Genomic DNA, 24289 nt, shown 5'->3' with positions numbered 1-24289 from the left:
ATTATGCAAGTTAAATTAGATATTTTAAAAGGCAATTAACTTAAATTGCTGGTGTCCTGTTTTGATGTTTTCTTGACACTGATTAGTAGAGCATAAGGCACTTTTCAAAACAACTGGAGACACTCAGATCCAAAAGAAAAAAAATCACAGTCCCACAGAGCCATTGTGGATTATTTTGAAAATCAAAACACTTACAAGACTGCCTTTTTCCTTTGAGTACACACTCTTAATTTTCCTGCACTTGTATTTGCCATCATGTAGAACTGAATTAACTACTATTCTATAATTCCTCCTGTCGCTTCTGTGTTACATTTTTCTTACAAATGAATTCAAAGTAATGGATATACACGATAACTAGCTTCAAAAGTAACTTTGGAATGAAATATTTTAATGTGTGATGAGTACTTAATCTAAAAAAAGGCAGAAAGATTGATGTTTTATATATCAAATTATTTTTTTTCTTCTAGCTCAATTTGGTTTTAGGAGGACTAAAAAGAAGTATGCACAGATACCCAGGCTTATGGCTATATGTGCAGAAATATATAGGTGTATATTATGTCTGTGCCTATACATAGGTATAGATGTAGTATGCACATGTTTATTGTAGAGTGTGGTATGCAATGTGTATATATTCCTCATGTATCAATGATCCTACATCAATATATTAATAATCAATAATCATATATCAATCATATATTTTCTACAAGAAATTCAGTTTTAATGGTACATTGGAAAGAGTATAGACTTTAAATTAATTCAACCTGGGTTTAAATCCTACTTCAACTACATAATGAGAAGGGTGGACTAGTTGATATTTGAAGTACCTTCAAGTTATAAATATAAATATATTTAGATTTATTATCTAAACATAATGGATATAAACACGTATGTTAACCTAATTCTACTTGTTCTCTCTTGAGACCAAACTCTCAAGGCTAACAGTTGTCCTTTATTAGGACAAACTCTGGAGGTAAACACCATGTCTAGATGATGATGATGATGATGATGATGATGATGATGATGATGATGAGAATGATGATGATGTTCGTTCTTGACAGTCAATCAAAATAGCAGGGAAAGATCTGTTGCACCAGGGAAAGAGTGGAGCACTGTCCAGCTCTGGCTTCACCAGTACTACCCATGCCCCAACAAACCAGGAACAGGGTGAGGGAGCCAATGAATCAGTAGCAAGATTATATGATGGTCAACTGTAAAATCACTTGTCTATCTTAACAATACGATGATCCAAGTCAACTATTAAGTATTTAGAATGAAAAGATGGTTTCCAACTCCAGAAAAAGAATTGTTGGTGTCTGAATACAGATTGAAGCATAGTTTTTAAACTTTACCTATGATTTCATATCTCAATCATATGCATTGCTTGATCCAGGGGAACCATTGTTTGATTAAAGGAATTTTGTGAATTTTTTTGTCCTGGTGAAATGACCAGTTCATTAGCTAGGCTGATCAGATTCAGAAGGAGTGATCTTTTTAAATATATGTTAATAGAGGAGTATGAAAATAGCAATGGAAAGTGGGCACTCTATGCAAACACTTTCTCTTGATGATATCTTTGGAAGAAATCTCAGTTTCAGGGTGACTCCACAAAATAGAAAAAATAATGAGAGAAGAAGTAGCCTGGGTAGAAGAGGAGACTGCTAATAATGGAGGATGGTTCTAGAAGACAAAGTTGTGATTTAATGAAGGATATGGAATGCAGTGTACTAAGACTGAACTATAAAAATGTAGTATTGTAAGGGAAATAAGAGAGGAAAAGATTTCAAAAGAGGGAAAGAAAAAGAGAAATGGACCAACTGAGGTCATTTCTCCCTTAATCTTTACCTACTAAAGTGGCTTTACTTCCTTGCTTTTTCCTGGGACAATTCTTTTTCTCAATTTCTATTGGGCTGGAGGTTAAGGCTAAAATTCTGAGAAAGGGGAAAGATTGGTGCTTTTCCTGCTTCACACCAACTCTGCCACCAGCATTTCTTCTCCCTCACTTCAATTCACAGATACAAATGAATCTGTTCCCACAGAAGGACAGAGAAGTCAATGATAATGAGACTCAGGGGACAGAGTCACCAGTCTCTATATTGTTTTTGTTTGTCCTTTATGATGTCAGGAGGGTGATGCCTTGATTTGAAAATAAATTGTATTTATGTGAGGGAGGGCTGTGTAAAATCACCATCCTCACTTTCTCCTCTGGATTCATCTGAGTCCAGTGGCAAGATAGAGATCAGGATGACTGGAGATGACCCTAGATGCAATGGGAGATTTATACACATACATACACACACATACACACACACACACACACATATATATATATATATATATACATATATATATATATATATATATATAATACCATCATATCATATATCATATTATATCACATTATATTATATTAATTATATTTATTATATTATATTATATTATATTAATTATAAACAAAATTGATAAGGCACAAAGATCTTGGGTTTCAGATGTGTCCTGGTATGTCCTCCTGGACACACCTCTTAAGAATGTCTGGTAACCTGTCCCTCCCATCCTAAACTGAGGACTGCTTCCTTGATGGACAGTCAGAAGTAGCTTTTCTAATCCTGCCTGTTTAATTGTCTAAAAATCCATTTTCAAAGCTCTACTTTCCTTCATCTAATTCTCTGAGTCCCTCCCCAACATGTTTGCATAATCAGTGAATTTAGAGAAATATTAATAAATATTTATGTTAATCTAATTCTATTTTGCTCTTTCTAGAGGGCAACTGCTGGAAATTAACATTTGATCATCTAAATTAAAGATCCTTTCCTTGATGGATAAGATAGAAGCACCTTTTTCAGATCCTGCCTTCTGATAGTGGACTTGTATAAGAATTATCTCCAAAACTACATTTTGTGGGTCCAATAGCTGGATCCCTCACACATATGAAATAAGCAAACTTAAAGAAATTTAATAAATGTGTTTGTTACCTAATTCCGTTTCTTCTTTTTTGAGACCAAACTTTGGAGGCTAACATTTGACCTTTATTAGGACAAACTGGAAATCAATGTTTAGTTTAGTTTACATTTTAATTTTAATTGAATTGAATTTTTATTAAAGCCAAACTCATGATTTATGTCAAAGGTCAACAGGAAAGGTCTTTTACACTAGGGTAAAAGTAGAGTACAGTCCAACTCAGGTTCATAGGTATAAACCAAGCCCCAACAAACCAGGACCAGGTTGAAGGAACCTCTGAATCATTGTGGTCGTTTCAGTCTTCTTCAATAAGGAAGTACAAAAACCAACCATTCAGCAATATTGTAAGATAATTAAGTGTAAGTGAACTACTTAGCTATTCTCAGCAAAGCAAGACTCCAAGAAAACTCTGAAGGACTTATATACTGAAAAATGGTGTCCATTTCTAGAGAAAAAAAAACTGATTATGTCTGAATAAAGATTGAGCATACTTATGTTTATTATTTCTTGATGTTTTTCCTTTGTTTTCCTTTACATGATAAATACAGGACCATTTTGCTGGACTACACATTTATAACATTTATCAAATTGCAACTTTTTCAGTGAGGAGAAAAGAGAGGAAGGGAGATAATTTGGAACTCAAAGTTTTAACAATAACTTTTTTTGATTTATATTTTATTTTTCCAATTTCATATTATAAAAGATCTTCAACATTCCTCCATACAAAATTTTCCTCCACCTTCCCCTACAGTCTAGTGAATATCATACATGTACATTTTTGTTTCACATATTTGCATATTAGTCATTTTCAGCACAAGGAATCAGGACTAAGGGGCAAGAAAGAAAAACCAAGTAATAGGAAGGGAAAACATAAGAGAAATTTTTAAAAAGTGAACATAGTGTTCATTCAGAGTCTGTGGTATTTCTTGTTTGTTTTTTTTTCCCTCATCTGGATGTGGATGGCATTTTAAGAAAAAAATGTTAAAATTTTTTCCATGTAACTGGAGGAAAATAAAATACTAAATAAATTAAAAATGAAATAAAAAAGTCAATCGATGCCAAATGGTTATTGAAGCTTGGGTGCTATATTGTATGATGATCAGCTATGGAAGAGAACACTTCTTAGCAATACAGTGATCAAAGATAATTCTAAAAGATGTGATGGAAAATGTCATCCACCTACAGAGAAAACAAATCTGAATGTAGACCAAACCATACTAATTTCACTGATTTTTTGTAGTTTGTCTTTTGTTGGTTTTTGCAAGTCAGTGGGGTTAAGTGACTTGCCAGAGTTCAACACAATGATAATAATATTCTGTCCTTCATTTTCAAAGAAGACCACAACAGCAGGTAAGTGATGCCATGACAAGCACAGGAACAGGATTTGAGTGAAGGGATGCTGTGCTAAGTTACCATCCCCACTTTGTCCTCCAGAGCCATCTAGGTGCAGTGGCAAGAGATGAATCAGAATGACTGGAGGTGATCCTGGATGTGGAGGTGATCAGAATTAAGTGACTTGCCCAAGGTCACACAGTTAGTAACAGTTAAGTGTCTGAGGTCCGATTTGAACTCAGGTCTTTGGGACTCCAGACTTCGTGCACCATCCAACTGGGTGACCAAGCCTTTTCTTTGGTTTTGTCCTTTTGTTCTGATACTTTTATTTTACAAGGTGATTAATATGAAAATTTGTTTAACATGATTGTATTTGTAAAAAAAAATTAATAAATGAAGAGGCTTCTACTTCACCCAAAGGAGTGAGGAGGTGGGCAAAACAGGGGCAGCAATATGAAGGAAGCAAACCAACAGGGGCACAGAGGGAGATATGGAGAATGACAAGACCACCCAAGAAAGGGATGGAGTCTCACTTAGAGAGATGAAGACAGCAGAGTTGAGGGAAGGGAGAATGTTGTTCCACCTCAAAGTCGGGGTGGGAGCCAGAATGGCCTGCCCTCGGGGCTGGTGGCTCAGTGGTGGGTGTGGGTGCGCAGGTCACTGGTAAGGGGGTCGTGCTGGATGGTCCGGTGCAGCATCAGGGCCAGGAGGCCGCCCCGACTGGCCGAGGCCTGCCGCAACATTTGCTCCTGCTCCAACAAGCCCTGCAGTTTGGTCCAAGCCTGCACCCGCTCCAGATCCAGCTCAGCCCTCTGAAGTTTCTCCCAGGCATAATGCCACCTGCAGCGGCTTTTGGGCAGGGGGCAGAAGGCCCCCGTCAGCTCAAACACATCCCGGGCCAGGGGGCAGCCGCACACTTCATCCACTGGCTCCTTGGGGTCCCTGGAGTGCTTTGGACACAGGACCCGCAGCTGATTGCAGTAGAGTTTGCTCTTTGGGTCATAGACATTACAGAAGAGTGGCGTGGCACCCCCGGTTTCCATGGGGTACTTTGACCCTAAGCAAGTCTGGCGCTCATACTTGGCATAGCAGAGCTCCATGTGCCTCAGTGCCCCTTTGAGGCTGGTGGGGTGGCCACAGGAGACACAGGAGAGCTGGTGGCTCTGGTGCTTCTTGTCTCCCTCCTCAGTCTCCTGGTCTTCCCCAACTACCTGTTGCTTGGCCCTGAGGATGAGGGCCTCCAGCTCCTGGGAGCGACCCTCCAAGTCCCGCAGGTGCCTCCGAGTTGCCTCCTGCTCCCTTGCTATCTGCTCCAGAAGTTTCCTCCCTTGTTGGTCTGCCACACATGGGCTTTGATGCCACTGCTGGAGTTGTTGGGGCAGGATCTTAAAGATGCGATTGGCTGCCAGCTTCATGCCACAGTCAGTGGAGCAGTACTTGGAGCCTAGCTGGGCAGGCTGGACACAGCTGGGACCCAGACACTGGGTCAATGAGGCCTGAGCCTTGGTATCTGAGGTCAAGGAGGCCCGGGTTTTGCCAACTCTGTCCTCAATGGGTTTCCATTTTCCATTGCACCTCTGTGTCTCCCAATGGTGCTTATAACTCTCCTTCCTGAGTATGATGTCTTTCACTTCCACTTCGTGTTTTCGTTTCCGAAGTCCTGTGGCCAGGAAAGGGGCATGCTCAGGGTCACTCAACCCTGGCAAGCAATGGTCATCAGAGGCACCAAGAATGAAGTCCTGATTGAGGTCAGGGTCCAGAGACAGGTATTCACCATAGAGGGCCTTAGATGTGCCCAAGGCTTGGGGCAGCTTCTTAAACATCTGGAAACAGTCTTTCCTCCATAAAAGATTTCTCCACAGCAGACTCCTGGCTTCCCAGGCAGGGAATTGGCACTGTACTTCTGTCTGATTTTACTAGTGTCTGCAGATTTCTTGTTATGGCAGGCACAAGTCACAGTGACCACAATTCTCAGATCCTAGGCAGTCCTCACACTCCCTATACATCTGAGCTGACTGGCACTTCTACTGGATGGGCACCTTTTATAAAGACCCAGGAGTTAAGGAGGTGGGGCCTTGTGGGGAGAGGTGTGAAGCCTTTGGGCTTGGTCTTAGACCCATGAAGTCCTAGATCCCAAGAAGATCTGAGACAACTTGGACTCAGCCTCATGGCCCCCATCGCATTCTAGGCAGGGTTTTTGTTGCTGTTACTGTTTGTTGTTTGTTGCTATGCTTGTGTGTTGGCGATGGATCTCCAACTTAGGGTTCTTTTTCCAGTACTGCAGTCCGTACCACTCTCAGGTGACCTTTTCCATATTCTCTATCATCTTATCACTATACCAAGAACTTACTCCTTACAATGTCTCAGTCTATCAGAAGGCCATTGATAGAGGGGTTGAGATATACACAGGAAAGTGGCTCCATTCTTCTGGAGGTTCTCAAGCTTGGACTCTAGAAGCCCCAAGTTCTAAGTTTGAAAACTGCCTCACCTAGGCCCCTCTGAGGTCTAAAAACTCCTTGCAGTCACTAGATTTTCCAGAGTGAAAGATAATGAGATTGAATTCACACTTCTGGGTAAGGAGTTTGAGTTCACACTTCTAGTTCTTGGTCAGGCAACTCTGCTTCCTCCTCCTCCCCTTCCCTGCTCCCTCCACCTCCCCTTTCCTTTCCCCATCCCCCTTCTCTTTTCCCTTCCCCCTCCCTTCTGATTCTTCCTCCACCTTTCCCTTCCCCCTCCCCTCTTCCTTCCTTTTACCTTCTCCCTCCCTCTTTCCCTTCTCCCTACCCCCCCCCAATCTTATTTAATGCAAGGTGGGGAAGTCTATTGTGTTCTACTAAAGCTTTGGTGAAGACAGATCCCCAAGACTGGGGATGATCTGAGTGTGAACTTCTTTTTGGGGGGAGGGATTTGCAAAAAAAATGGGGTTAATTGACTTACCCAAGGTCATACAGCTAGGTAGCTTTTAAATGTCTGAGGTCAAATTTGAACTCAGGTCCTCCTGACCTCAGGGCAAGTGCTCTATCCACCCCTTAGCTGCTCCAGTCCTTAAACTTCTTTTTTTTTAAATTTTTTTGTTAAATGTCTTAAGGAAGAAGGTCATGACATCTAAGAATGATGGCATGACTTCTGCATTATGTTGATTATAGTGAGGGAAATGTTGTACAAAGACATCCTTCTCACTGCCTCCTCCAGAACCATTTTCACTCCATGCCCTGATCTAACAGGAAACAGCATTTCTGATCATTGTCTGGGATCTTGGTCCTTTGCATGTGGATCTTTTCCATTTCATTGAGGTAATGCTACCATAGCTCCAGGCAGAGCATTGTTATGGTACCTTTTATAGCTGTGTTTTGAGAATAGAGATACTTTCTCTGACCAAGCATGACTGTTGTCATTCTTTAGGCCCCACTGAACACTTGCTATTGAACACCCCCACCATGATTGTCTTTAGTCTAAGAGAGTCAACCAAACAACCATCCTTTTATTAATAACCTGCTCGCTTCATTAATAAAATATTAAATTATCCAAAAATACCTCTCTCTAATCTTTTTAATCATCACACCAGCTAGCTGCCCCATGAAAGTATATCCAATTGTAAATTGTCTTTACATATTTTATAATTCAAATTGAAAAAACTTCTATAAAATGTGCCCAAATTAATTTTCTGCATTCCTTTTACAACTGAAGCTTTCAAACTTTGCAAGTTCAGTGACAAGTCAAAGGGTAAAACAATAAGCATACATATTCCTGGTGACATTAGTGTGTAGAGATATAAAATACTATGAACAACTCTAAAATCTGAAGAAGACGAAAAACCTTATGGTAATGTGAGAAGGGTAACAGGAGCCCAAAGTCTTGTTTCTGACTTAATCTGACCTCAGTGCATGGAGGAAATCTTCTAAGAGATTAGGAATACATGAATCTTGACACACCTACCCCCAGGGAAGAACACATTTAATCTACTTCAATTTCCACATTATCTCATAACATAGGTCATGTTGTACTGCCACTTGGGATGACTTTTGATTACAGTTGGCATATGAAGTTCTGTACTATAGACTATACATTACCTGAACATTTTATTTGTCTTTTTTATGGTGTGTGTGTGTGTGTGTGTGTGTATGTGTGTGTGTTTTAGTACATTGTTGTGTATAAACACAAGTTATGGAGGCAATCCAGGGGGATGGACCTGAGGGTGATATTGTTGAGTTGATAATTTGTGGGACAATAAGGTGACACAATGGATAAAGTGTAATACCTGGTGTTGGGAAGTTCACATATTGATGAAGACACAAGAGCTGAGTGACTCTGTTTAAGTCACTTAACCTCTGTGTGCCTCAGTTTTCTCATCTATACAATTGAGATAATTGTAGCATTAGATTCCCAGAGTGTTTGTGAAATCTAGCACAATAATATTTGTGAAACACATTGCAATCTTTAAAATTCTGTATAGATTTTAGCTTAAAGAAAACAGTGGTAGTTATATATTTACTGAATATTTCCCCAAGTGACTAGATGAGAAATTTCCTTTGCTGGCTTAGTGAGTATAGTACAATCCTGGCTAGGGGAATTTAAACTACTGAGTATAATAAAGTATTGGATAGATAAAGACAGCAGAAAACAATCTGTTGGGTGATTTTAATCTAATAGTGATTTCTTGTCATAATTATAATTAGCACCATAATAATCCTATCCCATTTCTGAAATGATTTAAAAGATTATGGTCTTTGAAATGGACTGGTGCTATCCCAGTATTCAACTTTTATAAATTCTCTTGAAACATATTTTTTCAAGTAGAAAAACCAAAGAAAGTCATTAGATTGCAAACTCCCTGAAAATAGGGATTATATGTCACACCCCTCCTTGTGGCCTCAGTTTCCATACTAGTATGTAAATCATTGAATTTCAGGGTTGTAATCTTAGCAGTATTCCAGGTTAACCTATATCTCAATATATAGCCTCCCCATAAAATACATTAATGAATGATCATTGAGCGTTTACTTAAAAAGATAATGAGAGGAACCCATTATCTGATTACATAACTCATTTTTGGAATAGCTCAAATAATTTTGGAAAGCCCAAATTGCCTCTTTACAACATTTAATTCTGTTCTCTGGAACCTAACAGTACTTGAAGACAATCATCAAGACCTGACGGAATCTTCTTTCCTCCATAATAAACATATCTAGTTCTTTCAACTTGCGCTTATAGATGCCCTTCATAAATGTGGTCCTCAGATCAGAATGTTATACACTAGATGCAGCATGAACAGGACCTACTATAATGGAATTATCACCTCCTTATTCTTGGGCACTAAGATGTTCAATTAAGTCCAAGATAATCTTAGTTTTATGGTTTATTATGGTTTATTATACCACTGATTCATGTTGAGTTTGCATGTCTACTTAAAAAATCCACATATTTTTCAGAAATACTGCTGTCTGATCATGCCCTTGTCTAGCATTGTTAAAATCTGCTCATTATTATTATAATACAACATTTATTATTTGAGTCAATGTTCTAGCTTCTCAAAATATTTTTGGATGTTCTTCTGTCATCCAGTATGGTCACTCTTCAAATTTGTCCGCTGCCTTTAAATGTGATAAGGCTGGTTTCTATTCCTTCATCCCAGTCATTGAAAAAACAATGTTAGCCAGCTTAAGACTAAGCATAGATCCCTGTGTTGCACCATTGGAGATTTCCTTCTAAATTTAAAAAAAATATTGTTTCTAGTCATTCCTGAAGGTGCATTGTTCATTTGATGATCCTGTCTTTGATAAGGTTCAGTTAAATCTTTTCTACAAAATAATAACATATGTTAAGACTTTTAGTATATATGTGTGTGTGTGTGTGTGTGTGTTTACATGCATATGGGTGTACAAATATAGAGAGATATTTAAAACTATATTTCTAGGACTCTTTAATTTAATAGCCCCCCCCCAAATCTTGATAACAATATGCTGACTCTTTGTGATCATTTTCCTTTTTCAGATGTTACCTCACCATCTCTTTAATTCAGTTTGAATCAGTTCACATCAAATCAGTTCAGGTCCATAAATATTTTCAAAATGACTTCTATCAGGAAGGTTTTGTACAATGCACTGGAGATATAGACAAAAATGAAATCGATTCTGATAACAGGGAGTTTATATTCTACTAGGGGCATTCAAAGTATTATTATGAATTAACAGTGTTATTAAGTGTTAATAATAAGGATGGCTAAAATTTATATAATGGTTTAAAGTTTTTAAAGTTCCTTGAATATATCTCACTTGAACATTTACCAATAAGTAAATTATATACAAATAATCACAAAGCAATTTCAAAAAGTAGAGACTGCTAAAAATTGGAGGGAATCAGGAGTTCTCCTGGAGGCTCCTGAATTATTCTTAGGGGAATACCAAGACTCCCCAAAACAGAAGGAAAGGAAAGCTTTTCAAATATGGGAACCAGTTTATGGAAAGATACAGAGATAGTTATTAATTGTCACATACAAGAAGCAACTGGAAAGGCAGTTTACTGGAATGAAAATTGCACAAAGATAAGGAATATGAAATACATCCAGAAAGGAGACTGGGACCAGATTATGAACAGTTGTCTACCAGACTGAAGTTTTGTAGTCTATCCTAGAGACAACAGAGAGACATTCACGATTTTTGAGTTGAGAAATAACATGGTTGGCTCTTTATTTTTAGGACAATTTGTATCTTTCTGAAGAATGAATTAGAGATGTGACTGAAGGGATGGAGATCAATATAGAGGCTATTAAAACATTCAGAGTAAAGAGGGTCTGAACTAGATAGAAATTGTATGAGTCAAGAAAAGATGATGGAATGTAAGGGATGTTATATAGATAGAATTGGTGAAATTTGGAAACTGATTAAATATGAGGGATGAAGAAGAAAGAATTGAAAAGGATGGATGACTCCTGAATTGCTCACATAGATAATCAGTTGGATCTATGGGATCCTAGAGAGCTTTCCTTTGAACCCCTTGAAATCTGCTCTTCCAAAATCTAGTAATTCTAGATTAATACTAATTAATCTCTTTTCATCTCCTTCCTTACCAAAAATTTCTAAAACAGAGTGATCACTCTTCACCAAAGTTTCCATTACTTCCACTTCATCAGCTACTTCCTTCATTTTTGAGTTTCAGATTTACAAAATGAGTTTTCTTGTCAGTTCCTCAACTTTTTTGAGAAATGAACTTATTATTAAGTCAGAAAGTTTTGATTATTCCAGTTTTGATAGAGTAGTCTAACAATTGTCTATATATTTGAAATCCTCTATCACTAACAAATCCTATCTGTATTATCTCTCTTTTGAACTCCTCATCTGCTTTCTCTTTCTGTTCAAGTATACTGTAATAACACTCAAATTATAAAATCATTTCTATTTCTTCCTCTGCTGATTTTCACCCAAAGGATAGATTTTCTTCTATATTATCCAACTCTGTTTTCTATATTTTCTTACATGAATATTCTCTAACTTCATGCCTTTTATTTACATTTATTTTTTGAATATTTGATACCCATATAGACTCACATTCTGATCAAAGGTCAGGTTTTTTAATTTAAATTTCAAATTAATTTCTTTTTATTTTTTTGCAAGAAAGTTGGAGTTAAGTGACTTGCCCAAGGCTGCACAGATAGTTAGTTGGTCAAAGGTCTTAATCCATACAGTCTTAGTGATTTAGCTCTGAAAATTTATCCCAACTCCTACTCTTGCTGATGCATTAGGTCCCCAGGGAAATGAGAACTACATTACCTTAAGGTCCTAGTGATTAACTCTGACCAATTCAAGGGTATATTTAAAATAATATCTAGATCATAAACCCCCACCAGTATGGTTGATGTCATCATTGATATTGATATCAATAAGCCAATTTTAATCATTGTTAGAAAGGTTTAATTGATAATTGACTTTGTGATAACTTTATCCTTTAAAAACTTAAGAACCAATCCAAAGAGAATTTCTTTTCATATCAGAGTCTACTAAATAGGGAAGAACAGATATTAGTGTTGATATAATAGGAACCTTGGGGGAAAGTGACCAATTTGTATTATATTAAGGTGGTAAAACATAAACAACTGATATAAACCACTTCCTCCAAAAGTATATACAAAGTCCAGGGAAAGTGGATTTAGGTGATTTTATGTGGTAAAAGGGTAATTCACAATTAAGAGAAGTGCTTTCCTCTCCCTCATAGGATGCCAAAGAAGTTTTCCTTATGCCTGTTTGTATTCTTTGCTGAGATGCTTAAAGATACATGGATCTACACTGTCATATTGAGTTGTTTTTCTCTGCTCTTAATGTAGAAACTACTGCCATCTGCTGCTGTCTGGGGATGATGTTAGAATGTCAATGGGGATTTACAAACTCAAATCTTCCAGTCCTTTAAGGGGTTTCACAGTTCCACTCTGGAAATAGAATGTGAGGTGAGAGGAAGAAGACATGGGCCAAGCAAGGCGGAAAGCACTCTCTTCCCTCTCTCCTCCAAGTCAAAGTTCCTCAGGAATCTTTCTGGAACTTTCCTGATTTGTGCTCTTTCCTCCAAGAGGTTCTTGAATTATTCATCTTCTAAGCTGGTGTTCTACTCTATAGATGATCCACAGGATCTGGCCAAGTTATCTTACCCAAACTGCTTTTTTTTTGTTGTCGACATCATCTCAATTCATCTAAGAATTTTTCACATTTTCACATTTAAAATTCCAATTGGTCATTTATCTGAGATGTGTTTTTAATCCATAGGCAAACTTGCTTTAAATGACGAGGGATAGTTTGATTGATTGAAATATCCAATCAAATTCACTTTCATACTTTGACAGAGTCAAATGTACCTCCTTTCATTAGGAATGTTGCTTGTAGGCCATAATCAGCACATTTGTGAATCATTATTTAAGCTACAAGTTTCCCTATTGACCTATTTCTTAAATTGCAATTCTGCAATTTATTGTATTCTATTATATATAACTTGTTGAGTATATAGGCAGTTTTCCTTCTTTCCTTTTCCTCTTCATTTCAAGGGATTTTTTTAAAATTACAATTTAATTACAGTAAAACCAACATGCCTTTCTACATTTCCTGCCATCCCAGTACATCATTTTAAAATTTTATTCTGTGATCCAGGTATCCAAATTCCATTTTCCACACGGTGCTGTGGGCAGCAGTTTTTCTATCAAGTGCAAGGGGTAAAGACATGCCCCATCCCTGTAACATACATCCAGTACTGCTCCAAGTTGTTTAAAAGTGTAATATTCACACTTACCAAATGAGTTTTTTTTAATTCCTGACTTCACACACACTGCTATTAAATATTCAGAATCAATCTTAACTCTCTTCTCATGTTCTTTTACTGTTAGGTTAATTCTGTGGAGATTGCTTTCCTACTGTTTTCCTACATTTTATGTTACAGTTTTTATGTTTGCTGAGCTAAATTCAATGTGAAGAAAAGGGAAAAAAGCCAATCATCAGACACAGAAGTTTGAGGAAAGCAAAAACCTGCACCCAAATGGCCTAATCTAGAAATGCTTCTGGCAAGAAATGGAATCTGAGAATTTAGTTTTCTTATCCAAGAGAGTTTATTTCCCTTAAGTGGTTTTGTCACATATTTCTAATCTCAAGAAGAAATTTAAGAGTCATTTCAGTTTATGTGTTTTTGTTCTTTTTTCCCCTCAGCACATTCTGTTGTTTAGTTATTATATGAGAAGCCTTTCTTGAGTTCAGCATTATAGTTTGTGCAATAACTATAACTCTGGGACTATGACTTTGGCATAAAACATAATTCACATGATTTCTTTCTTCTGTTGGCTCTGTTTTAGTGTTTTTTCAAAGGTTAGTAATAGAATATTACATATTGCTGCTATAAGCATGATGTTCTAGAATCCTGTGAGATAATATTTTATGACCGTTTGTACAGTTTTGGAATTTACCCTATCATTGTGAGAATATCAAAATGAGGTCAGGAAAGTTCTCCTCAGACATTTCCTCAGAATTTTAGAAAAGCTAAACCTGACATCATAGTATCTTTTGTGCTCAAACTTAAATCTTTTCTACTATTTTCCTCAAATATCAACTACTTTTTTCATATTTCCAAAGATCACAAACATAATTCAGAACACAAAATATAAAATTGCTGGTACTACTTAAGACAAACTACTTGAGGAAATGGGCTTGTAGAATAGAACAGGCTAAAGAATTGAGTATTAGGAATTCTCCCTGAGAAAGGAAAGGTCTTCCCTTCAAATATGTGTTTTCTGTAATGCTGACCCAGTATTTATTTAATAACACAAATCTTCAAATTTGACTAAATTTGTTTTCTCCAGGAGCCACTTATTTTAAGACTATCAGACTTAACTCAAACTCTCTAGAATTATATGATTAGGTGACAATCTTCATTGGTAGACAGAATTTCTATAGCAGAAGACTTTTCTATTGATGAAATACTGAATCTGACAGAAGGAAGAAAAAGAATGAAAGAAGAATGGAAGAGAGGAAGGAAGAGAGGGAGGGAGTAAAGAAAAAGGGGGTGGAGAGAGTGAAGAAAGAAAGGAAGAAAAATGAATGAAAGAAGGAAGACGGAATGAAAGAAAGAAAGAGGGAAAAAGAAAAAGAAAGAGAGAAAGAAAGGAAGAAAACAGAAAACATGGCAAATTATAGGCACTTAAAAATTATGTGACTCTTGATGACACCCCAATTTTGCTAGCCTAAGACAAAGAAGAGAAAAAAATATTTTAATAACTAGTCTTTGTTCTTTTGCACAGTCGATTCTCTCTTGGGTCCTTGTTTTGGAGACTCTAAAATTCTAACCTTAACGAATAAGATCTATAAGCATACTTGAGTTGGATATGCTCATTATTTGGTTTACTTCTTAATCATCAGTCAGTCTAGACATTCTCAGTTTGAATCACTGGCTTCTGTCTTCATTTCAGAAAGACTATTTGGGATATTTGTTACTTGACATGATAGTTTCTCAGGGAAGCTATAGAAATTTTTGCTTACATCCAATGGATCTTTATTTGACTTCTAGCCTTTTCTAAGATGAAATTTGGAGAAAAACAGTTGAACACTGTGAACCCAAATAAGTTGGAATGAGAAAAGCCTAGCTTGTATTTGTGATGTAAATTTTCACATATATTTTTAAATTCTCTGTATATGTTCATTAGAATGAAAACTCTTTATGGGAGAGGATTTTCCATTTTAAAAAATATTTGTTACCTTACAACCTACCACAACAACTTGCATATAACAGGAATTTAATAAATAATTGTTGAACAGAATTACCATCACAAAAATTTTCAAACATTCAATATCCCTCAGGATACACTATTTAAAAAAAAAAGTAGGTTTCATTTGTTTGCTGCTATATTTTATTTTTAAAGAAATTTCCAGGGTTCTTAAAGCAAATACATTGTGTTTAGGGTATCTCTCATGGACATTGATAATGTGTCAATCTGAATGTGGAATATACAGTTTCTGGCCTTTCTACCTCCAGCCTTTAGGGCAAAATTTTCTAAGTTTCAAGGACTTCTAATTGCTCCTAGAATCAAATATACACTCCTTTGTTTGACAATTACTTTATAACCAAGCTCTGTGCCATCTTCCTAGTCTTCTCACATCTCAGTTTCTTCCATTTACTCTACAATTCAGTCTCACAGGATAATTTGCTGTTCCTCACATATGCTCACTATTCCTCTCTCCCTCCCAACTTCCTTTTCTCTGTCTCTGTCTCCGTCTCTGTCTCTGTCTCTGTCTCTGTCTCTGTCTCTGTCTCTGTCTCTCTCTCTCTCTCTCTCTCTCTCTCTCTCTCTCTGTCTCTCTCTCTCTCTCTCTCTCAACTTTTGCTGTCGTTTTTGCCTGGAGCTAAAATGTTCTTACTCCTCATTTCTTAGAATTCTGAACTTGCTTTAAGTATCATCTGAAATATAACCTTCTGCAGGTGTCCTTTACCCAATTCTCAGTAACAAATGACTTTCCCTCAAAGGTTTCCTATTGTTCAATTTCCAACATTTTGTGACCCTATTTGGTGTACCTTTGGCAAAAAGACAAGAGTAGTTTGTCAGTTCCTTCTCTAGATCATTTGATAGATGAGAAACTGAGGCAAACAGGGTTAAATGACTTGCCCAGGATCACACAGCAAGTAAGTGGCTCAGACAAGATTTGAACTCAGAAAATTGAGTCTTCCTACATTCTGGACATCTATCTACTGCCCCAACTAGCCACCCTAACCTTCCAGGATTACCTTCTTCCTACTCTGCATCAAACTTGGATATTACTATTTATATAGATTTTAAAACAACTTGATGTCATGGTTATATTTATGTTGTATTATATTATGTTGTATCACATTATCATATCATATAACTTTGAATTGCATCATATCATAACACATTGCATGGAATTACATTATATCCTATTGAATCATATATTATCTAAGACATAAAAAACCAAATAATAGCTCAGTGAATTCTGCTGTTTTTAATCAATATTAAAAATTGCTTTGAGAAAGCATTTACATACAATTTAACCAAGATTATAAGCTTTCCTTAGGGCTTGTAAGAGAATATCACTTTTCTTTTTGGTTTTGTTTTTACAGGTCAATGGGTTTAAGTGACTTGACAAAGGACACATAGTGAGGTAATCATTTAGTGTCTTAGGTCACATTTGAACTTAGGTCCTCCTGACTTCAGGGCCTATATTCTATCCATCATGCCACCTAGCTGCCCCCAGAATATCACTATGTTTCAGAGGAGTTTGAGGAATGATTATTGCTAGATCCTACCTGATTGATTGACCCACCTACATAATGGGAAGTTTCTATGTATTCACTAAATGATTTATTCAACTATGTTTAGGCTAGAAATGTAAAACTCTATTGATCATAATCAGTTTAGCAAACTATCTGATCCCAGTATGCAAGATTAGCACACTTTTCTAATTTTAATGAATAAGGGTAAAATGTTATAGTGTAGAACACCCATTGATTGACTGTCCCTTTCCAAACAGTTCCTATAAATCTTCATAAGGGCAGAGATCTACAGATCTGGGTTTTCAATCCTGGTATGCCTTCTACAGTATTCCTAAACCACTGTTCATCTTTCTCATGAACTGTAGGGGTGAGGAGATGCCTGCTTGCATGCCTATGAGTAATAAATTGTTTGACTCATGATTCTTTGAACTCTTATGTGCCTCTCAGTATTTCACGGATGATCTCACAGGAAGATTTGTTGTTATTCAGTTGTTTTTGTCATGTCTGCCTCCTCATGACCCCATTTGGGTTTTTCTTGGAAAAGATTCTAAACTGGATTTCCCTTTGTTTCTCTAAAAAAGGAAAATAGCATTGCCTTTTTTGAGATGATTAAAATTAATACTCAAAAGTTCAGTGCTGAAAGGGGATTTAAGAGTCATTTGGTTTAAACAATCTATATCTATACAAAGGAAGATGCACCAAGTTCTAGTGATCCTCCAAATTTTGTTTGAATTTCCATTAAAGAGGAAATTACTATGTCCTTGAGGAGCCCAGTTCTTTTTAATTTCTCTGTTTTGAATTGACTATTTTCTTCTTCAAGTTCTACCATTTTTTCCTGGTTGTGCTCTCTAGGTCCAAGTACAACACTTATTCCTTGCAAGAAACTTCATTTTATTTTGTGGTTAGCAGTGAGTGGCCATAGGGAGAAAACACCAATAATAATTATTGATGCTTTGTGCATTCAGCCTTCACTCACTGCTAAGTTAATAACACTTCTTGATTATAATTCTCAGTGGTATTGTTCATTTTATTCTTTATTTCTTTTAGCACTGGATAGCCCTAGACTCTTAATGCATCTAAAATCAAACAATACTTTAAAGAATCTTTTACAATATCTGGTTTCTTTGAGCTGGTTTTATATTCTATATGTCATCTCATGCTAATATTTCTAATATAGTTATCTTTTTGCTGAAAAACCTTCAGTATTCTTAATTGCCCCTGTTCCTTTTGAGGGCACTACTATCTTTTATATTCCCTGAGTCACTCAGTCTGCCAATCTCAGTGTGATCTTCAGCTTCTTACTGTCACTCACACAACTTATTCAATATCAATTACTAATTTTTTCCTTATCTTTACAACTCTTATATAGTCCCCTTTCTCTCCAATCACAACATCCCATTTTAAGCCTCTATCATTGTAGCAGTAACCTTCTAATCAGTCTCCCTAACTGTAGTTTCTTTCCACTCCAAATCATTCTCTACTGAGTGATCAAAGTGTAGGTATGACCATTATTTGTGGTTCCACTTTTGTGGTTCCATGTTACAATCAGAATCAAATAAAAATCCTCAATTTGACTGTAAAAAATCCTTCACAGCATGACTTTTTCCTATATTCTAGCCTTTTCACTTTGTTGCTTTATTGATTTTCATGAATTGCATGACCCAACTTTCTGGCCCAGTCAATATTCCTCACATACATTACATCTCCTCATTTAATGCCTTTTCAATGGTACTTGGAATGCTCTGTCACCCTCATCTCTGCTTCATAGTTTCCTGGACTTCATTCAAGATTCAATTCCAGTCCCTTTTGCTATTGAAGGTCCACCTTCCCCTTTAAGTTAGCCCTCCTTCTACTCTTTATATATCTTCTATATATCTATTTATAGATATTGTCCTTCATTGAAATGTGTGTTGCCTCAGAGCAGGAACTATGTTTCTACCTTTCTTTGTATTTTCAGTGCTTAATATAGTGTTTAAAACAGTGATAATTAATGAAGATTATAATAATTATGATGATAGAAAGCATTTTATAACAGCTTCAGGCTTCTAAATCATTTTACAAATATCTCATTCTATCTTCCTATCTCCCAAGTTATTATTATTATTATTATTAATTATTATTTTATTATTACAGACCAATTAAAGAACTTACCCAAAGTTACACACCTATTAAGTGTGTGAGACTTGATTTGAACTCAGGTCTTCCAGATTCTAAGTCCAAAGCTCTTTCCATGGTACCATCTAGCTGTCTTACTATTAGCTATTAATACGTACTATTAATACATCCTTATTAGTTTACTTATTGACATAGGATCCAAGATTTGAAATTGGTAGTGACATTTAAATTCTAGTCTATCCTCCTTACTTTACAGATTATGAAACTGATACCCTCAAATTTAAAGTGACTCATGAAGGTCACTGCTAAGAAATAGCATATGTAGGATTGGCATCCATATCCCTAGATTATCAAACAAATTTTATTTCCTTCAAATGAACTTTCTTAATTGACAGGTCCATCTTCTACTATGGGTAGAGTTGACCCAGATTCTAGCAGGTTTTTAACAAAGTATCTCTCACTATTCTTTTGTGGAAAAGATGCAGTGATTTAGATTAGGGAATCCTACACTTGGATGAAATCAAACCTGATCAGGTGATTGGTTCCAAAACAGTGTTGCTTAATGATCATTGTCAACTAGGAAGAAGTATTCCTCATAAGTCAATGATGCAATGATACAAGTCAATGACTTGTGTCAAAGCAAAGACAATATCTTTATCAAATTGGAAGAATACAGAAAGCTAGAAGAGATCTCTTTCACTTGGGAGAAGAACTGGAATGGCATTTAAATGCCATCTAGAACAGCTGACTCATTTTATAAATGAGGGACATCTTTGAACCTTTTCCTTACCAATGGTGAAGCATGAAGAACTGATAAAGGAAGGATTTGAACTCAGGGCTTCTAATGAAAAAGACAATGAATTCTTTCCTTTGTGCCAAACTACCTCTAAACATAATATGTGGTAGAATCAGGACCTAGAAATACCTTCATAGGCTCAAATATTTTACCAAATTTAATAGAATGAACTTTAATGGAGATACATGTAAAGTTCTACTGATGTTCAAAATAGTCTTCACAGTTACAGGATGAGAGAGGCAGATTTCAATTTGCCAGAAAATGTTCTGGTGTTTTGTGGACTTTGAAGTTCAATATTTGTAATGAGAGGTAAATGAGGGGCTATAGGGATATGACTTTATGTCACTCTTACTCTCAGTCCCTCTCCCCACAATCTAGATAAAAGTTTTATTCCTCACTTTCAAGTCTGATCACAATACAATGGTCTGAAATTCACCTAGACTCTCTTTGTAAGGTTTTTCTATTTGGATGGATTAATAATTCCACCTAGATAAAATGGTCTAGATGGTATATAATTTTGGGCAAGATCAGTAATGTCCTTCAAAGACCAGTTTTGTTATTTCTGTATGAGGCAATAGAAAAAAATTGTAATCTCAATAATTAGTCATTAATTATGACAGAAATAATAATTTATTTCATATGTATATATGCACATTTGTGCATATATATGTCTGTATATATACATATAATTCATGCATGCATGGACACATATATACATAGAGAGAAAGACAGAAACAAAGGCAGAGGCAGAAAGTTCCATAGTGCAGAGAGTGACTTCTCAAAATTTTGAAATCTGAATTCTGACCTTATCACTCCAGTTGATAGAGAAGCCATGTTGGAGTTAGAATATCTGCCTTCAAACAGAACCTCTGATAAATTCTGAGTGATGTTGAGCAAGTAATTTAACTATTTCATGACTAGACCTTTGACTTAGATCATGATTTAAAGACTAGAAAGTGCAGGAAAAAATCTCCAGTTTCCAATGGCAGAAGTATCCTAACTTGATATTGCCTATATTACTGATATCCCAGGTCCAGTGATCTCACCTCTGATTTAACCAGACATTCATTTGGAATTTTGCATAAAGATATATATGGGGAAGAAGAAAGAATTTGGAAGGAGCCTTAAGTTGTGATTTCATCCATATAGGAAACTTCTAATGAATGAAAATCAACAAATATTCTTCCCTTTATACTTTTAGAAATGTGTCTGGGAAACAGAGAAGTTAAATGATTAATCTCATCAGGGAGAAAACTTGAACTCAAACCTCCCTGATTTTAAGATGAACGTTCTCTTCCCATTTCTTGCTACTTAGTTTATACAATATAAATCTAAATTTTAACTTAGCTAAACATTTTCAAGAGTTGAATGTCTTTCTAGTGACTTCTCTTAAGCAGAGGCCCTGGCATATTTTTATTTCCAAGGTGACTTTAGTCACTTTGGATGACATTGAATCAAATAGAAGTATGGCTGTTGATCATCAAGTGACTCCTCTATTTAACAAGAAAATGCTAAACAAAAAGTTTATTAACCTTCTGACAGATGTTTTTTCCAGGCCATACATTAACAGGGTGACCAGGGTGACTTGAAGGGATGGATAAGTACATAAAAGTAAAGTATGCTCCCCTGGCTTGTATTTTTGCAGATGTCCATGTCTTTGAGAGGAAAGTTTTTAAAATGGAAATAGAGAAGAAAACGAAACATGCTAGGTTTTTAAATTATTTATGTCATAGTTATTGGGGACCCATAATATGTGCCTTCTGGTGGGTGAGAACAAAAAGGGTCCATTTTGGTAGAGCCTAGTTCATAATTTTTGAAATTATATAATTCCTAGTCATTGAACATGATTTTAATTTTGGAACTTAGCCATGAAACATAATGAATGTTATAGAAAAATGTTTTTCAAGCCTTCTTTATAACAGGGACAGTTTTCATCTTCCATTTCATTCTATCCTCCATGCAGCTGCCAAAATATTTACCTAAAGCTTAGGACTTATAGCTTCCTTTTGCTCAAGAAGCTTTGGTGGCTACTCATTGCTTCTATTTTTTTTTAAATTAACATTTGTCATTTATATCACATTTTTAGTTAACATTTCTTTTCTGTCTCTCCTGTCTTTTAATTTAAAAGAAAAACAAGCTATTATAACAAATATAACAAATATAATATTATAACAAATATGTAAATGTATATATATATATATATATATATATATATATATATACAAAATACATTTTTACTTTTAAGGCCCTTCTTGATGTGACTCTATCCTGCTTTTCCTGAGTCTTTCATGATAGTTTCTTCCATTCACTGTGATAACCATTCAAATTAGTTCACTTGTATTTCCCAAAACTTCCACCCTTCCATCATCTGTGGCCTTTATACAATGTGTCTGCCATGCTTTCTAATTTCTACTTCTAAGAATCTTTACTGTCGTTTAAGGCTTGTTTCAGATGTCATTGGTTAGAGGAAGCCCTTCTTGGTCTCCTCTTCTTCTCAATATGGACTGCTATTGATTTAGAGGATACTCTGATTAAAAAAATAGGTCAATGCATAATTGACTTTACCTGCATAGACTTTATTTAAAGATCTATGGAGATAAAAGTTAAATGTTTCCAGATGTCCCTAAGCAGTACCACGTGCTCTGCACATTCCCCCAGGTGCAAATCAGAGACAAGTGATAGCTTGTGGAAGTTTGTTCCCTATAGATTTGGCACTTCTGCTAAAACTAAGAAGTCCACCTTTTAGGTATAATAGAAGTTGGGACTTCTAAAAGGACCATAAAAAAAGGACACATTTAAGGAAAATTTGCAATCTGATCAAGATTGTAATTAGCTGACAAAACTGTCCTTTGCCCCTTCCAATTTTCTATGGGAAATATTTTTCATCTGAAATATAGCCCCCAAAGGTGTGAATTTCTTCTCAGAAATTATTAGAATTATAAAGAATCTTAAAGACCATCTAGCCCGTCTTTCATTAACAATTATTTAGCAATATATTTAACAATATTTAGCAATTATCTAAAAATATTTAACACTATTTTACCAATTATGATATATCATAATTATGATATATTATATCATAATTCATTAACAATATATTTGACATTATTATGCATTTTGATAAACTTGATAATCAAAAATGCATAATAAAATGAAAATACATTTAAATTTCTTGAGGGATTTGGCAAAAAAAAAATAGTTGGTGGGGAGTAGAACCCAGATGGTAGAGTAAAGGCAGGACTCATCGGAACTCTTCCCCAAAGCCCTCCAATTATCTTTAAACAATTAGTATAAATAAATTCTAGAGCAGCAGAACCCATATAAAGATCGAGGGAAACAATGTTCCAACCCAAGATAACTTAGAAAGTCAGCAGGAAAGGTCTTTTGCACCAGAATGAGAATGAAACACTGTCCAGTATAGGCCATGCCAATGTAGCCCTGGATTCAGCAAAAGTAGAGGCAAGCCTAGGGAGTCAGTGAATCAGCAGAGGCTGATTCCAGAGCTCTCATCCCACAAGAAATAAAGGAGTCATCCATATAGTCAGAAAGAAATTGCAGGGGTCTCTTTGGTAGCACTACAACAGGACTCTCATGCTTTTCCCAAACTCCAATATGATGCAGTTCTGGGAGGCAGTCTTGGTGCAAAGAGAAGTACTAGTACACCAAAGCTTGAGGTCACAGTAGAGTGGGGACCCTCCTCACAGTTCTAGGACAAAAATCACTTTTATTCATTCACAGTTCAAAGGACTACCCAGGTGAGTAGTAAACACCTCTCCTTAGATCATATGACAATGGAAAAACTGAAAATTTACAGGTCCTTAGAAGTATGTCTGAAAACAGCTGCTCAAAACCCCTGAAACTTGGAACAGAATGCCCTCTACCCTGGAAGCAGAGCCCTAGTTTAAAAGTTAAGTAATAGGTTGGGAAAACAATCAAACAGAAAAAAAAAAACATTCAAACCATAGAAAGTGGCTATGGTGACAAGGAAGATCAAAACACACACTCAGAAGATCCCATAGTCAAAGAGCCTACATCCAAAGCCTCCAAGAAAATTGTGAATTGGTCTCAAACAATAGCAGAACTCAAAAGGATTCTGAAAATCAAGCAAAAGAGGTAGAAGAAAAATTGGGAAGAGAAATGAGAATGATAGAAGAAAATTATGGAAATAGAATCAATAGTCTGGTAAAGGAGACACAATAAATACTAAAGAAAATTACATCTTAAAAAATACACTAGACTGAATGGGAAAAGACATACAAAGAGCCATTGAGGAAAAGAATAGTTTAAAAGGTAGAATTAGCCAATGAAAAATGAGATATTAAAACTCACTGAAAAAAACAATTT

At 36.0% G+C, this 24289-nt stretch overlaps 1 pseudogene; it reads right to left on the bottom strand.

The window, feature by feature from the left end:
- Nucleotides 1-4919: 4919 nt before the first annotated feature.
- On the bottom strand, nt 4920-9509 carry LOC141492128 (CXXC-type zinc finger protein 1 pseudogene; annotated as a pseudogene).
- Between the last annotated feature and the right edge of the window lie 14780 nt (nt 9510-24289).

The sequence above is a fragment of the Macrotis lagotis genome, chromosome 6 (genome assembly GCF_037893015.1).
Source record: "Macrotis lagotis isolate mMagLag1 chromosome 6, bilby.v1.9.chrom.fasta, whole genome shotgun sequence".
Lineage (NCBI taxonomy): Eukaryota > Metazoa > Chordata > Mammalia > Peramelemorphia > Peramelidae > Macrotis > Macrotis lagotis.
The sequence above is the reverse complement of the archived record's forward strand: the minus strand, read 5'-3'. Positions and strand labels throughout refer to the sequence as shown.